Source organism: Callithrix jacchus, chromosome 6 (genome assembly GCF_049354715.1).
Source record: "Callithrix jacchus isolate 240 chromosome 6, calJac240_pri, whole genome shotgun sequence".
Classification (NCBI taxonomy): Eukaryota; Metazoa; Chordata; class Mammalia; order Primates; family Cebidae; genus Callithrix; species Callithrix jacchus.
In genome coordinates, this window is record NC_133507.1 from 4,018,138 (window position 1) to 4,033,847 (window position 15,710).

The 15,710-nt window shown below is 46.4% G+C and overlaps 1 protein-coding gene and 1 non-coding gene across 5 annotated transcripts in view; one reads left to right on the forward strand and one right to left on the reverse strand.

The window, feature by feature from the left end:
* LOC118154449 (uncharacterized) overlaps positions 1-15,710 on the reverse strand; it is a 145,591-nt gene that overhangs the window by 114,905 nt on the left and 14,976 nt on the right. For 3 of the 4 annotated variants that reach the window (XR_013536496.1, XM_078375684.1, XM_078375685.1), the window contains exon 3: positions 9,242-9,381. The exons of the other annotated variant lie outside the window; for it this stretch is intronic. The gene's annotated coding sequence lies outside the window, so the exon portion shown is untranslated. The remainder of the gene's footprint in view (positions 1-9,241; positions 9,382-15,710) is intronic. 4 annotated transcript variants of the gene reach the window in all.
* TRNAE-UUC (transfer RNA glutamic acid (anticodon UUC)) lies at positions 6,863-6,934 on the forward strand. The gene has a single exon. It is a non-coding gene; the product is annotated as a tRNA-Glu (tRNA).

Here is a 15,710-nt window from a genome sequence, read left to right on the forward strand (position 1 = left end):
ATCTCCTCTTGAGTCTCACTGCCTTTATGCTAAATTGCGGACAGGATTTTCCACAGGCTCTGCTTCACGGATGCTGAGTTTGGCACACAGTTCCTTCTATTTTTTTTTTATTTTTATTTTTTGAGACGGAGTCTTGCTCTGTCGCCAGGCTCTGGAGTACAGCGGCTCGATCTTGGCTCACTGCAACCTCCACCTCCCAGGTTCAAGCAATTCTCCTGCCTCAGCCTCCCAAATAGCTGGGGTTGCAGGTGCCCACCACCACGCCCCACTAATTTTTGTATTTTTAGTAAACAGGTTTTTGCCATGTTAGCCAGGCTGGTCTCAAACTCCTGATCTCAGGTGATCCACCCGCCTCAGCCTCCCAAAGTGCTGAGATTACAGGCATGAGCCACTGTGCCCGGCCACAGTTCCTTCTCTTCTTTGGCTGCTCCTGAGCTCTGTGTGCCCTCCGCTGTTGGGTCAGGAGGGTCTGCTGAAGCATGAGGCTGGATCTACTTCTTCTCCTGTGGACTGGCAATGGGCAAGCTTGCAAACTACTAAGCTCTCTTGAGGCAGAAAGACAAACTTTGGTCTTCCAAATTGGTCCTTAAACAAGCAAAAATTACCTTCCCAGGGCCAGGAGCAGTGGCTCATGCCTGTAATCCCAGTACTTTGGGAGGCCGAAGTGAGCGGATCACCTTAGGTCAGGAGTTCAAGACCAGCCTGACCAACATGGACAAACCCTGTCTCTATTAAAAATACAAAAATTAGCTGGGCGCAGTGGCGTGTACCTGTATGCCAGCTACTCAGGAGGCTGAGGCAGGAGAATCGCTTGAACCCAGGAGGCGGAGGTTGCGGTGAGCCGAGATAGCCCATTGCACACCAGCCTGGGCAACAAGAGAGAAACTCTGCCTCAAACAAACAAACAAACAAATCTCCCCAGATCTATTCCACCATCTGACCCCAGCCCCATGTCCCTTGTCCTCCCTTCCTGTGAAGCCAGCCCAATCTCCTCCATCGACTTGCCTCCAGTATTCTCCATTCACAGCAGTGGACAGAGGGACACCGTATCGTAGTTCTTAAGCAATCCTGGGCAAATAGCCCAAAAAGAGGAAAGCTTATCACATGTATTATTTCGTGTCATCCTCACAAAACCCTGCAAAGCATAGGAAATGCCCACAGTTTTGCACATGAGGTGCCAAAGGTCCAGAGCACTGGGCATTGAGAGGCTGCGGTGCAGCTCTGCCCCGGCTGCCTTGGAGGCTGGGGCTGTGTGCTCCACCCCCTCCCCGGTCTTGCTTTGTGACTAAGGACGTTTTTCCAAGATAGCTGGAGAAGCAGTTCGAGGCTGTGACTCAGACTCAAGTGAATCGTCACTGAGGCCACAAATGAGTAATTTACAAAAAACTATTATAGGAAGCTAATTTCAAGCATAATAGAGAATGTTCAAATGTGCTCGGAAATTAAATACATTCTAACTAGCACAGGATACTGGGCGGGGGCTGACAGCCTGACAGAGATGAAAGCCACTGCCCTTCCTCCGAGCCGGTGGGGGCGTGGCAGGAACATCTTCCGCTCCTGTCTGTGGAAGTCACATGGCAGCAATTTGGTGAAAATACAATTTGTATATGTGTGTTAAAGACCCTTTGAAAGGCGTTAAAATTTTACATGGTAATTCTCACTCTAGGGCTTCATCTGAAATGAGGGCAAAGATTTGTGAAGCATGTGGTTTATTTCAGCATGATTTTGGATAAGAAAAAGTTGAAAATAAACTAAGTGTCCAACACAAAGAGAAAATAGTCGCACAAAGGCTGAAAGGAGCTGCGACAAATCGGTTGAGTTGGCTATTCCTGGTTGGAAGTGTGGGTAGGCATTTCTCTTCATAATTACATGTGTTCACAAGTTTCTACCGTAATTACATGTGTTCACAAGTTTCTCCTGTGCGTCACTGGATCATCAGGGGTAGCAGACACTGGCCTGGCCTGCTACAGCCTAGAGCTGAATTGGAAATGGCACATGGAATTATGTATATGCAGTAAGGCAAGACTGTGCTCTTTCTGCAGTAGGGACGGTATTGAATGCTGACAAAGCAAAAGACCGGAGGAGAGCCAAAGAACCCAGCATATGGCAAATAAGCACATGAAAAGGTACTCAGCACCATTTATCATTAGGGAAATGCAGTTAATACATGGGAAGCCACTTCCCATCTAGTAGAAGGGCTAAAATCCAAACAACGGACGGAATCAATTACTGGGCAAGAATACAGAGCAAGAAACACTTTCATTCATTGCTGGTAGAAATGCAAAATGCTGCAGCCACTTTGAAGGACAGTTTGGCTGTTTCTTACAAAGTGAAACGTAGTCTCGTCATGTCATCTAGGCATTGCACACCTGGGTATTTACGCAACTGATTTTAAAATGTGTGTCTACACAAAAACCTGCATACAATGTTGTACAGCGGCTTTATCCATAATTGCCAAAAACTGTGTGCCACCAAAATGTCCTTCAGGAAGTGAATGGATAGACAAAGTGCAGATGAACTACAGGAATACTATTCTGTGATAAAAAAGAATGACCCATCAAGCCACACAATGCCATGTGAACCCTAATGCGCGCTGCTAAGTGAAAGACGCCCGTCTGAAAGGGCCACATACTGTGTGATTCCATTTATACGATGTTCTGGAAAATGCAAAACTGCAAAGACAATGAACGGTGGTTGTCAGGGGTCTGGGGAGGGAAGGCAGGTGAAGCACAGAGAATTTTTTAGGGTAGCAAAACCCTTCTGTGTGATACTGTAGTGATGGGCACATGAAACCATGCATTTGTCTAAATGCATAGGACCTTATAGCACAAAGGGGAACTTTAATGAGCCAAATTTTAAAAAATCGTTTAGGAGGTTGGGGAATCTCAGGATGAAATGCAGTATGTGACAAAAGAATCTAACAGTCTTACAAATGTATGACGAACCTCACCAAAGAGAGCTGGGGGGAAAGTGCTGATCTGCAGTTTCAGAAATGAGTAGAGATTCTAAGACTAATGGCAAAAGGAGCTATACACCGCACTGTCCTCTATGTGGTAATTTTTTTAATCTAAATATCAGTTCATACACCCGAAACTATTATACATGTATATGGAATTTAAAAGCAAGTGAGTGGGGAATGCTGGGTGCCAGGTTTCCCACTGGAGGTTCATATAAGCAAAGGTAGAAGGCTAGAATGACCCGTAGGTAATGGGGTAGAGTTGGAGACATCAGTAGGTACTCACGTTTAGCTTCATATATAAATGGATACATATATAGGCTTAAGAATACAATTGCAATGTTCTTTAGGGGTTTTTATTAGGCTAAAAAGAATTTGGTAACACCCCTAGGTGCCCTTTAGAGGCCTCCAATTGGTTATATCCTATGAAGGACTGGCTGGCAACCAATCAGAGCCTGAAGTGGAGACCTGGCCCGCTGTCAATCAGAGGCTGAAGTGGAAACTTCTGTCTTATTACAGGAGTAAAGATGTGGCCTGGATGCTGTCCAGTCTTACCGAGAAATGGCTGCACCTGCTGTTCTTTTGCTTATGCCTTAACCTGTGGTTACCACAATTCCCTATTCTCCTGCCTCGTAAGGATCGACCGATTTCTGGATTATTTAAAGGACGCAAGTGTAGTTCCATACTGGAAAATCTCTTAATATAATTTGCTGAATATAATGCAATTTTATTAATATAATTGATACATTTACATATAAAAAGTCATCATCTCTGTAGATGGTGAAAAGACAAATTTTAAATATTTGCCATTTATTTTTTATCAAACCCTTAATAAAATAAGAATACATAACTCCTTAACATTTAAAAATCTGGAGTGTAGTGGCAAGAACTTGGTTCACTGCAACTTCCGCCTCCCAGGTTCAAGCAATTCTCTGCCTCAGCCTCCCGAGTAGCTGGTATTACAGGCGCCCACCACCATGCCCAGCTAATTTTTTGTATTTTTAATAGAGACAGGGTTTCACCATCTTGGCCAGGCTGTTCTTGAGCTCTTGACCTTGTGATCCACCCACCTCAGCCTCCCAAAGTGCTGGGGTTACAGGCGTGAGCTACCACGCCCAGCCTCCAATATTTTTATCATGAGACCAATACAGGATGACCTGCTAAGAGGATTTCACTAAATCTGTCAGTTGGATGATTTGGGGCAAGTGATTTTAACCTCCCGAATATTTTTGAGGTTCTAGCCTTGAAAATCCCCAGTTATCTTTCAGATCTAAACATTTCTTACATCTAAATTCTAAATTAAAAAACTACATTAAGTATCCAATAAATTATAGAAATGTATATTAATTCCCATTTAAGAAAATTATTTGGATCAATATTACCAAACTGAAGAGAAGGATCCTGATACACTACTCGGTAAAATGAAGCAAACTATTCAAGTCTTCTTACTATACTTCGGTTTGTACCACACTTTACCCCCATGACTCCGCCTCCCCCATCATCGCCAAGGCATGTAATCATCTACTAGAACATTTGTTTTCTTTCTGTGGCGCTTGCCCTTTTTTCAGGAGCCTGTTGGGTCACTTAGGGTAGTGATAACAAGCTCTAAATTTGGATGATGAATGCCATAAAACTGTATTTCTAGCTGTAAGAACCGATGTGTACGTTGGTGGTTGGAAGTGGCTTCCAAGCAGTGACTCAGGGACCCACTATCGTTCCACCTGTGGCGCTGGCTCCTCCTCCAGCCTCAGAATCCTCTGCATCAGGTAGTGGACTAGAATCGCCACTTGTCCAAGCATCTGGACCTAGAATCAACACTCACCCCTTACCCATCCATGGCTCCACTGAGAGAGAAAAACAGCCTCTACATGGGCAGCCGATTCCCAGCAAAACTGCACAGCACAGCAGGGGAAAGCCAGCCACTCTGTTAATTTGTCAGAAAGGTGAATGGCCTTGTCCTGGTGTAAGAGCAGCAGACCAGGTTGTAGAGGCCCTAAGGTTACCAAGTGCCCACTGCTTGCTACTGCCCAGTGTGTCGCCCGAGGCTGACTCCTTTAAGACATGGCCGTCACAGGGCTCCCGGCCTTGGGCAAAGCTGATTGAAATTTCTGGATTGAAGGTGCACCTTCCTATTTTGATAGATAATTGTCAGGTTGCTCCTGCCCTAAAGGGGCTGTGCCTATTGTCATTGTCTGAGACTGTGGCGTGGCTTCCTCCCGAATGCTGGGTATTTTAGCACTGCTTTAAATTGTGTTGCTATGCTACCAGCAAGGTTGAGCTGGCTCCAGCCCCCACCTACTGACCAATCAGAACCCTCTCCTCTAAACCCTCCATTCACACCGTCGGCCCCTTCTGTGGGTTTTTCTTGAATGCTCAGGTTCAGTCGCATGGTAAGGACAGTCACCTTTTCCTACGGAAAAATAGTTCAAATATTTTCTCCCAGCCTAGGGCTAGCTGTTGCGTTGTTTATAGTGATTTCATCACGCAAACGTTGGGAATACTTAAGAATTCTTTTATCACATAGACCTTTGACGTTCCTGGAGCTGAAATGCACACTCTTCACCCCTCCATTCTTCCGTGCTAATTGCTCAGGACGGTTCTGCCGGCTCCAGTGCTCCGGGCCCTCGGCTGTGTCTAACATTTTCAGGGTATTTCTTTTCAAAGCAGTGTTTCTTCCTGGTCAGTGTATGCACAGCAGTTCCAGAACGATGCTGGTTTTGCAAACGTTTTCCAAATGGAACGGCTTGATCACGGGCATGTTTAGGAAGTCCTGACAGTCTCCCACCCTGGTCACTCTTTACAGGTTTCGAGGACGTTCTTTTGCGCCACTTGCCGGCACCTGACACTTCCACCCTTTGGCTAGTTGGCCAGATGCCGGCTGAGAAGCGGCGAGGCTGAGCTTTCTCCAGCGCCTTTTAGCCACGGGCTTCCTGGCCTTAAAGGGCCCGCTCCGGCCGAGTTGTGTGTCCGTCGCGGTGTCTGTGTGGTTTCCTAACCCCAGTCCCGTTTCCTTTTCCCTGGATGGGTTTTACATGTTTATCTGCCATTCAGCGGTTTGGTTTTCCACTTTCCCCCGCGTATAAGTGCTGTCACCATAGTGCATTAAAGGGGTCGTTCCCTTATTACTTTGGCTGTTTCGTTTTTATTTTTGTCTTAATCATGTCAGGCCGTCCCTAAATGCGACCTCTTTTTAACGCGGGGGTCCGTGTGGCCGGGTGCGCAGGCTCGTCACAGGTGAACTGTGTCCTCGGGGTGGCCGCGCAGAGCCCTTAGCTCCCAGGTCCCAAGCCCACTGCAGCAGGGATTTTCCCCACGCTCCCCTCCGCCCGCCCGGGCCCAGGGTGCTCCCAGCTGCGTCCGCGCGCTGTCACCGCGGGGCTCCCGCCGGCGGGTGAGGACACGCGGGGTGTGGTTGTCCGTCCCCGGTTGGCCCGCGGAGGATGAGGCCTCCAGCTCCCGCCCGGCCGCCGCTCTCGGCGGCTCTAAGCGGGACCTCACGGCCGGCACGGCCGGCAGCGCCCGGGCCTTTCGTCCCGGTTATTCGGGGTCTCATCCCCCCGGGCTCGGCATTCATCTCAACGCAACGTTTCAGGGCAAACGGCCTGACTGGCAGAACGGGGCCCACCCGGGAACCTGCCCCTGAGCCAGGGCCGCGTGCGCGCTTCTCCAGCCGCTCAAACCGTGGAGCTTTCCGGAAACTGAGGCCGGGCGCGAGAAGGCAGAGCCGGGAGACGCCACAGCGCCCAGCGGCCTCCGCGTTTGGAGAAACCAGCCCAGCGCCCTCAGCAGGGGAATCGGCGCCAAAAGCCCGCGCAGGCGCAGGCAGGAGTTCGTGGCCTGGAAGAACGAGGCAGTGACGGGCGGAAATGATTCAATAGCTTTAGAAGTCGACACCCTTCCGTCATTTCCCACATGGTCTAGCGGTTAGGATTCCTGGTTTTCACCCAGGCGGCCCGGGTTCGACTCCCGGTGTGGGAATGCCAATGTTTTTGAAACGTGTCATTCTTAAATTTATAAGCCTTAGCTGAAAAAGATGACTGTGAAAATCGGTGTAATCCTTAAGGACATGCGGAGACCTGAAAAATTACCTCGTAAATCACAATCCCCCAAAACGGGCTGTGTAATGAGCTCTGCTGTGTTCACATACCAAATCTACACAACAAATAATGATAATATTTAGCTGTCAAATCTGACAGACAAAGAAATTCTTAGGTTTAGGCCATTCACTGTTCTCTATGCCCCCACTGAGTGTTTCCGGCCCGCAGACAGTGAGAGAGTGAACAGGGTGGAGAGACGAGAAGGAGCCTGAAAGATCCCAGCCACAGGAGCCTCCCTCTGAAGCTGCTGGAGGACGGAGAAGGGAAGGGAGGTGCTTCCAGAAGCAGGAGTCACTAGGGCTGAGATATTAAACAGTGAGAGCGCTGCATGTAGAAATACAGCTTCAGTAGAGGTTTGCACAGGGACATATAGGGCAAGGACAGAAACCAGATCCCATCCACCAAGTCAGCTTTCACAGAAATTGGGGAAACTGAGGCACGGGATCAGCCTCTGAACAGAATGGCACACGCGGCTAAGTTGAGGTCAACACTCCTAGCAAATGCACGTTTTCCGAGATGGAAAGTTCTTGAAACTTTCTTAGCTTCTAAGCCATTTCCAGAGTAGGATTGAAATATTTCTTTCCATGCTTAGGCCCGCACGCTCTTAACCATAATATAAGCCTGCGTGAGCCAACCACTATCCGGAAGAGCCAGGGCCACCTCCTTGGCAAGTTCTATTGTTTGAAACAGTCCTTGTGCCAGTCACTGGGATTGACCGAATTGTGACTCCTCCTGATGCTGATGTGCTCAGCCTGATTCAGACAATCAAAATCAGAATCAGTTAAAAGCATGAATATGGACCAGCGCGAGCCTGGGCCGTGCATAAGCCAACAGCATGGGTTGCAGGCAGGGATATGATGGTATGGGGGGAAACTGTACTATCCATTCCTTGACCAAATTTTAATTCTATGCTCTCGGTTTGTGTTGGAGGCAATATAAGATTTGGCCCAAAAGATCATTTGAACCTTTGCAGTCGTTGCATTAGACATTTCTGTTATATGACATATGACAATCCTTTTAAGATTTAGTTCTGAAAAGCATCCCCTGTAAGTATCTCCCACACTGGTTGCCATCTGAGACATATTTACAGGGGTTGCTTTACAGAACTCAGTCTAAAAAGATTGTGTAGTGGGAGCAGGAACTCTCTGTTCCCCCTTCCATTACACAACTCCAGGGTACCAGTGGCTTTGGCCGGAACTACCTTGTCGGCATCATCCAAGGTGGGCGTCACGGACAGCTGTGGATGGGACTTTGTGCCTCACCTTCTGAAAAAGTAGTTGAAAATGTTTCACTTGTCTCCTACAATTCCAGCAAGCTACCCTGAGCATTGTGTCGTAAAGAAATGAAACCCAGGCGGAAGGCTGGGAAAGGCTGACAAATAGCCAGAAGGGTGGGCTGCTCTGGTCATTTTCTGGTTCGGTTGTGTCCTCTTTAATGTCTTTTATAGTCTTCTCCTTTTTGAGGGCCTGGATCTCTGCAAACCCCATTGCCTAGACTCCCTTTCCAGTAGACATCGGGTCGGCACCCGCCCCGGAGGTTCTGTTGGAAGCCATTGTTAGAGCCTGCAGATAATACCACTGGAATCAACCAGGCTGCTGATGCCTCAGTGGCTTAGCTGCTGTGATGGCCACCATGAGAACATGCCACTCACTACACACTGTCTCAGCTTCTAGAACTGCTGAAACTCATCGGCAGCTCCAGTGACTTCTGCTGGAAATGCCAAAGATACCAGAACCTGGAGTCAATCACTACTCCAGAAAAGAGAAGGAAAAATATCGTCCCTTCCTCCTACTTTCTAAACTCCTATCAGTTATCCCAAGGGCTAAATTGACAGTGCCTGCGACTGACAGAACCTAATCAGGAGTCAGCTGATCAGGTGAACTGAAAATATTTGTACGATTACAGCTCCCAGAAATACACAGCAGAGGAAACCAGCCCAACTTTTATCATACTTATTGTTACTGCTTGTTTATCTGTTGGTCTTCTCTGAAATTGTAAGTTATTGGTTTTGAGCTTATGCAACAAACTACTCCCAAAACATAATGGAGAAAAAAACAACAACTGCTGGAAATGCCAAAGATACCAGAACCTGGAGTCAGTTGTTAAACACTGTTCTGCTCATGATTAAGGAAGGGCTCAGCAGCGTGGTTTGCTGCTGTTTCCCGCAACACTTGTCACGGTCACTCACGTGGCTGGATCCAGCTGGTGGTTTGGTGGAGCGGAGGCTGGTGCCTCACCATGTGGCACTTTGTTCTCCAGCACTCCTCCACATGCCATGGGAGTGTGGTGGTCTCTGGGTAGTTGCATTTCATATGTGGTGGCTCGCTTCTAAAAGGAAGAAAGCAGGAATTTTCACTTCTCTCAAAAAGGTAGGCTCAGACCGGCCTAGTGTGACTTATGCTACATCCTGTTGGTCAACACATTCCCAGATCAGCCCAGTTTCTGGTTGGAGAAGCTGGCTTTATCTCTCAATGGAGGAGGGGCATGTGCTTGCACAGAGAGGAAGAATAACATTGGCCATCGTCAGGACAGGCTGCCACATCGATGCAGGTGTTTGTCTTGTTTACAAGTCCCTTCCAAGCCTAACTCTACCTGGTTCATTTTAAGCGAATATTTGTTGAAAGAAAAAATAAATGAAGGCCTGGAAATATTTCTTCTGTTGAAGGAGTGGCTTTCCTTCTAGCAGGCAGTGACATCCACAGAACTTATCCACTTTTCCTTTTTGCTTTGGCTACTAGGAAGCTCTGTGCTAAACATGTAGTGCCCAAGCACAATAACCAATAACCGTATTACCCATAGCTTCTCAGTATTGTCTCTTTCTGTCCTCTCTCTGGGCTGTGATCTCCCTGCCATGCTTTGTCTGTGACTGCCTTGTGCACATATGAAGAAAGGCTTTATTGCCACCTCAGTAAAGGAAGATTTATTTTTGTTGATAAGGCAAAATGCTTATAAATGACAAAAAAAATTGACCTTTTATCGAAACCTTCTTTATTAAAAGATATGAGTTCCTTTTAAGGCTCCCTGAGGGAGGAGCAATGCAACTGAAATTGTCTCGTGGCATATAATCTAAAGTGGGAAAGAACTGGATGTGACCCATTTTTCTAATATTTGCATAAAGTGCAAAAACCCCAGGTACTTACCAGCCAATTCACCTTCACGATTTGTATATCATACTTTTCCTTATAGACCTATACTTATTTCATTGTTTGCTTTTTAATAAAAATAAATCACTCATGGCAATGTATTAACAATTCCTATGCATTATTTAGAAAGGGGGTTAATATTATATTCACACTAAGATGTAAATAAGTATACAGGAAATATACTACCCAAGAGAGGACGCAAAAGCATAAATGTATCCCGAGGGCTAAATTCCAAAATTCACGGCTTCATCGCCACATTGGTTTTGACTCTGACTAAGCAGGAACAAAACCCTGAAAGTGCACATCCTCCTTTAGGAGGGCCAGGTAGGTGGTGGGCATCTCAGTGAAACGTTCTGTTCTCTGGGGTTTAACATACCCAGAGATGATTATCAATTACAATGGAGCTAAACGTTCACACTAATGCTTATTGTAGGTAAGACCAAAAGCTCACCCAAGAAGCATGGAATGACTGTATTCTAATTGTTAGCATTTCCAGTGTGCAGACAGCCCAAAGAAATGACCTGATTCTTACTCTTCAAGGTGTTTTTCCAAAATGTACTTGTTAGAGGAAAGAAAAGTTAAAATGCTGATAATGCATTTATTCATGGGTATTTCACCCACACCCACACAGGAAAACCAAAAACAATCTGTTGTCTTCATTTTTACTTGTAATTAATGTTTTCAGTGGTGGTGTTCCCCTGAATGGGTCTGCTAAAGGGCTCCCTGAAATTTCCTTCTCCCCTTTCTCACTAACATGGCCTCAGTTCTGCTTCCAAGACACCCCACCTACGCAATCATCAGCCTCCTTTTGGCTTTCTTCAGCGTTCAGCAGGCAGAATTTGTGTTGGAAGGGGTCGTGTGGCAGCCCCTGACACATCCTCTCCGGTTTCCACTGTTGTGTCTACGAAGACTCCTTGAACAGACATGTCACGGCCAGAAACTATGACTCTTACGGACTCCAGCATGCACTTGTATCTCTGATGACTACACACCAAACATCATGCAAGCATGGTGAACAGGCTGGGTGATGCCACCAGAGATGGAGTCTGCACCCCCGAAGCAAGGAGTGAGATGACCGTCGCAAGATGATTTTCTCTCCTCTCCCACTGTTTTCTCTCCTCTCCCCTCCCCTGTGCCTCCCTCCCTCAGCCACCACTGCCACTTAAAGATACATGACCTACAATAGAGCGGCAGTCTCTCGACAGCAGAGCAGGAGTGCACAAGAGGGAGGCATCACCCTCTGGAGGGGGCATGAGCAGTGACTGGTGGTATTTTCAGGTCCATTTTCCTGGATCTTCCAATGTTTTCATAATCTATCAGTTTTTAGTATTCTTCTGTTTCAGCATTTGCCCTCATTTGATCTACTGCTGTCTTGAACAAGTCCGAATTTGTCTGTCGATTTTGTTGTAAAAATTGTTCAGATTATGTTATCAACTATTTTTAAATGTTCTTAGGAAGAGACAAAATGTAAAACAAAAAAATGTTCATGGAAATCTCTGAACAGCAGTTGTGGATGACTTTCAAGTTCTTCTCTCTACTTTTCTATATTTCTGAATGATGTTCAGTGAACAAGTCACGTTTTCTAACTCAGAAAATGCTATGCTAACAAATCAGTGTATGGCTCTTCTTCCTCTCCCTTCTTCCTCCTTCCCTTCTTATGAGGTGTCTGAGCAAGAGTGGGGTGGAAATGTGAGAATGGCACCCACATAGAGGGTGGGCCGTTATGGGGTTTGTGAAGAGGGTTTTGTCTTGGAGGGTTGGCCAAGCATGGAGATGGAGATCAAGCAGCATTAGGAGGGCGCTTATGCCTGGGAGGGAGAGAACGGTGGCAGAGATGCAAGACCGATCGGTCCTGGAGGATTGAACAAATGAGCACATGCATTGAGGATAATGGGAGGAGAGTTACAAATATGAGAAAGGGAAAAATGACAATGAATCCTATGGATTTGGATTAGCATTGGAAGTATTGGTGTGAACTCCTGGTTTTTAATATGGATAAATAGAAAGATGATGAGTAGATGATAAAGAGATGGACGAATGATAGAGAAGTAGATGATAGATGAGGAGAGATAGGTAATAGATGATACAGATTGATAGATGATAGAGAAATTAATAGAGATGTAAATGTGTATGTGCATACATTTGTTCCCTAGCTCTGTCCCCTGAGACAGCTTAAGAACATCAGCACCCTACTACCGGTGAGCACAGCTAGTGCCCATGGGGAGTGAAAAATGTGTCCCTGTGCAAGGAAAAGTTCTGGTCTTTCTCCCCCAGCCTCTGAGAGGCAAACTCTGGATCCCTGGAATATGATACCTGACACAATTGTGTCTGTTTGCCTGGGGGCCTTGGGTCCTACTGGATAGCCCAGGAATGTGACTTAGGGCAGGCACTGACCACGTTCAAATACTCTTAAGGTGGGACTGGCCAAGCTGGAAAGAACAATAGTGTGGCTTAGGGTGAGGGCTTCTGGTCAAACAATGTAATCTTTTTAGAGACTGAAATTAGCTACATGGGCAATAATCAATTGACCATGCCTTCTTTAAGCTCCAGTGGAAACTGTGGACGTTGAGGCTCCAGTGAGCCTCGTTTGTGGGCACTACTCATGAGTCCTGTCAAACACAGATGCCAGTTCAGCAACACATCCTGACTGCACGAGAGGAGGAAGGTGGGAGCTCTGTACAAATAGCTGCGCTGCTGTGCAATAACTGTACGGAAGTGTGTTAGCACGGACTGTCTGTGGTGTGACACAACGATGCATCTTCCTCTGCTTCTACTACTCATGTTTTCTAAATTTTCACAGTGAGCACGTATTGATTTCAGAATCTGAAATACACACATGGAAGGCCTAGAGGTTCCTGATCAGCTGCAGAGTTGAGGCCTCCTGGGAGGCACTAGGCCCCGTGAACTACATGCTTACAGCTCCCCAGCCCCTGCTTGTCCTGCTCCTCTGCACACACCCGCTTTACAGCCATGCTTCATTTCTCAGATTTAACGATATCCTCTGCTGCTTTGTGACTCTTTGCTCTAAAAGAGCAATCTCATCTCTTTTCTGCCTAGTTAACACTTGCTTCTTAGCTCCCATTCACATTTCATTTTCTCCTGAAAAACTGTCCTGAAGCCCCCAGTTCTGAGACTGCTTGATCTGCCCCATTCCACCGCACTCGTATCTCTGTTATAGCATGTTTCCCTGCTGTCTCGTTGCATGGATTGCTCATGCTGACCTCTAGATGTCAAGACTTTGGAAGCAGGTACCAGATCTTACTGTCTTTGTGTCTCCCACACCTGCCCAGTCACTGACACAAGGCCATCCCTAACGTATTGAAGAGTGACGGATGAATTAACTAACATAATGGTAATTCAGTGAAACTCACCCAAAGGCCTCTACACAGGCAGATTTTGCTTCATTTATTCATTCCTTCATTTACAAAAATGAAAATGTATGGAGCCCTTGAAATGAGCCAGGAGAAAAGATATTTTCCTTGCCTGCAGGAGCTCACAGTCTAAAAGGCAAGATGACCTACTAGCCGTTAACATAGGACATGGTGAGTGTGTACAGAGACAGCAGCGTGGGCGATGGAACCACACAGGCGCGCACTTAACCCATCCTGGAGGCGGGGCTGAAGCACACAACGCCAATGTGCCCTTGTGGAAGCACACTGAAGCCAGGCCTGGAGTGGAGGGCATGGACGCTGGGCATTGGGAGGGGAGGGCCTGGGCCTTCATCACAGCTTCATGTGCTGTGGATGTGTCGTCTCCTTACATTGTCCTCAATTTCCACAACTGCAGGAAGAGTCTGTGTCTCTTTTTCTCCATGTGTATCAGAAGCAACTGTCTGCTGTCTCCTTCTGACATTGCCTGCACGTTTTCATATCTGTACATACCTGGGTTGGAGGCTACTGGGCCCTCTGACATGAAGTGTGAAGAACTGAGAACAATCAGAGAATCTTCTGCTGAAAGAAATAGGTTACCAAAGAAATATATATATCCTACATAGAAGACATTAAAATACTTAACAAAACCTGCCAGCAATAAAAACGACGTATTAAGATTTTTTAAGCCAGTGATATTTTCAATGTCACACGACTGCCTTCCTTCGTGGTGACTGCTGTATTTTTTAGCCTCACTTTGATCGCGGCTGCTGGAGACCTCCGTTTCCCCGTTACCCGAGAGCGTATGGCACCGACATTCATCACGTGGTTCTGGATAGCTGCCATCCGTCATCTCCTCTCCCAATGAGTCTCACTCTCCCGTCGTTCTCTGCATTCTCTGATCAGTTATCCCAGTGTGGGGAAAACAAATCTGCAAGCCGGCCTCCTGATTTACCACATTAATCTATTATTCAGTAATAACGTTCCGTACAGAGCTGCATTAATTAAAACCAAGCACCACAAGAAAACTGTCACTTCGAGTGTCATTTGTCACAACAACCTGATGTTCTTTTCTTTCTGTCGTTTTTAGAACTTTGGTTGCCATGGTAACCCATAGCGGCTTTTATATATAGCATCACTTATATTCAGTTGGTTTATTTTATATCATTTTTTTGGTGCCATCCAGAAGACAAGCTGTTTTTTTCCCTCCTTTTAACAAAGCTCATAATGTGGTGGAATAATCAGGCCTGATGATAGGTTAATCCACAAAGGAATATTACATGTTAAATGAAAAATTATTATCCTACATCTGTATATTAAAACGCTCTGTTTAAAAAATAAACTCTGTGAGAAGCAGCGAGTCCAGGTTTCATCTCCTAGGTACTGGCTCATTTGAAGTCAGTAGCCCTAGGATGCAATTAGTATCCTATAAGATAGCAGGAAGCAAAACAACAGCAGATTCCAGGGAAATCCAGGTATGCATAACAAGCAGGACTCAGCTTGCAGCGGGCCTCTTTGCCTCTCTGGGGTTGTGGGGCTCACTGACCCTGCCCAGGCTTCTTGTGGGGCACTCAGTGCTTGCTCCCCACCCCCCAAGAGCCAACTCCAACGTGTGCTGACAGCAAAGCCTTCCTGGAGCTAGCAGTCAGAAAAAGCAGCCTTCTGCAGGTATAGATAGCCTACCAGAAGATTTCAAACTACTTGCCAAGCAGGGAGAGACTGAGGGGAAGCGGCACAGGCAGGTGCTGTATCTGAATGTGGCATCCAAGCCAGCCGACCCTGTATCCACCCACAGGCTATTCTCAATTTTCCCCTAAGCCCCTTCACCTGCTAACCCTGCCAGTCTCATTATTTCCAAGCTCATCCAAGTCTATTTTTATTTTGCTTCACCTTCTCATTGTAAGCCCCTGGCCTGAGCTGATCCTTCTTTTTTCTCCCATTCAAATCCTACTATCCTGAAACAATCCAAGTCCTGTTTCCTTGGTGACTCGTAGCATTTTAGCTCTTGCCAACCTTTTAATTTCTTTCTTCATCTTTATTTCCCTGTTGGACTGCACCACTCAGCAATTAAGTATATGCCCACATTTCATTTAATTCAACATATACTTACTGGGCATTTACTACATGCCAAGCCTTTTATAAGGAG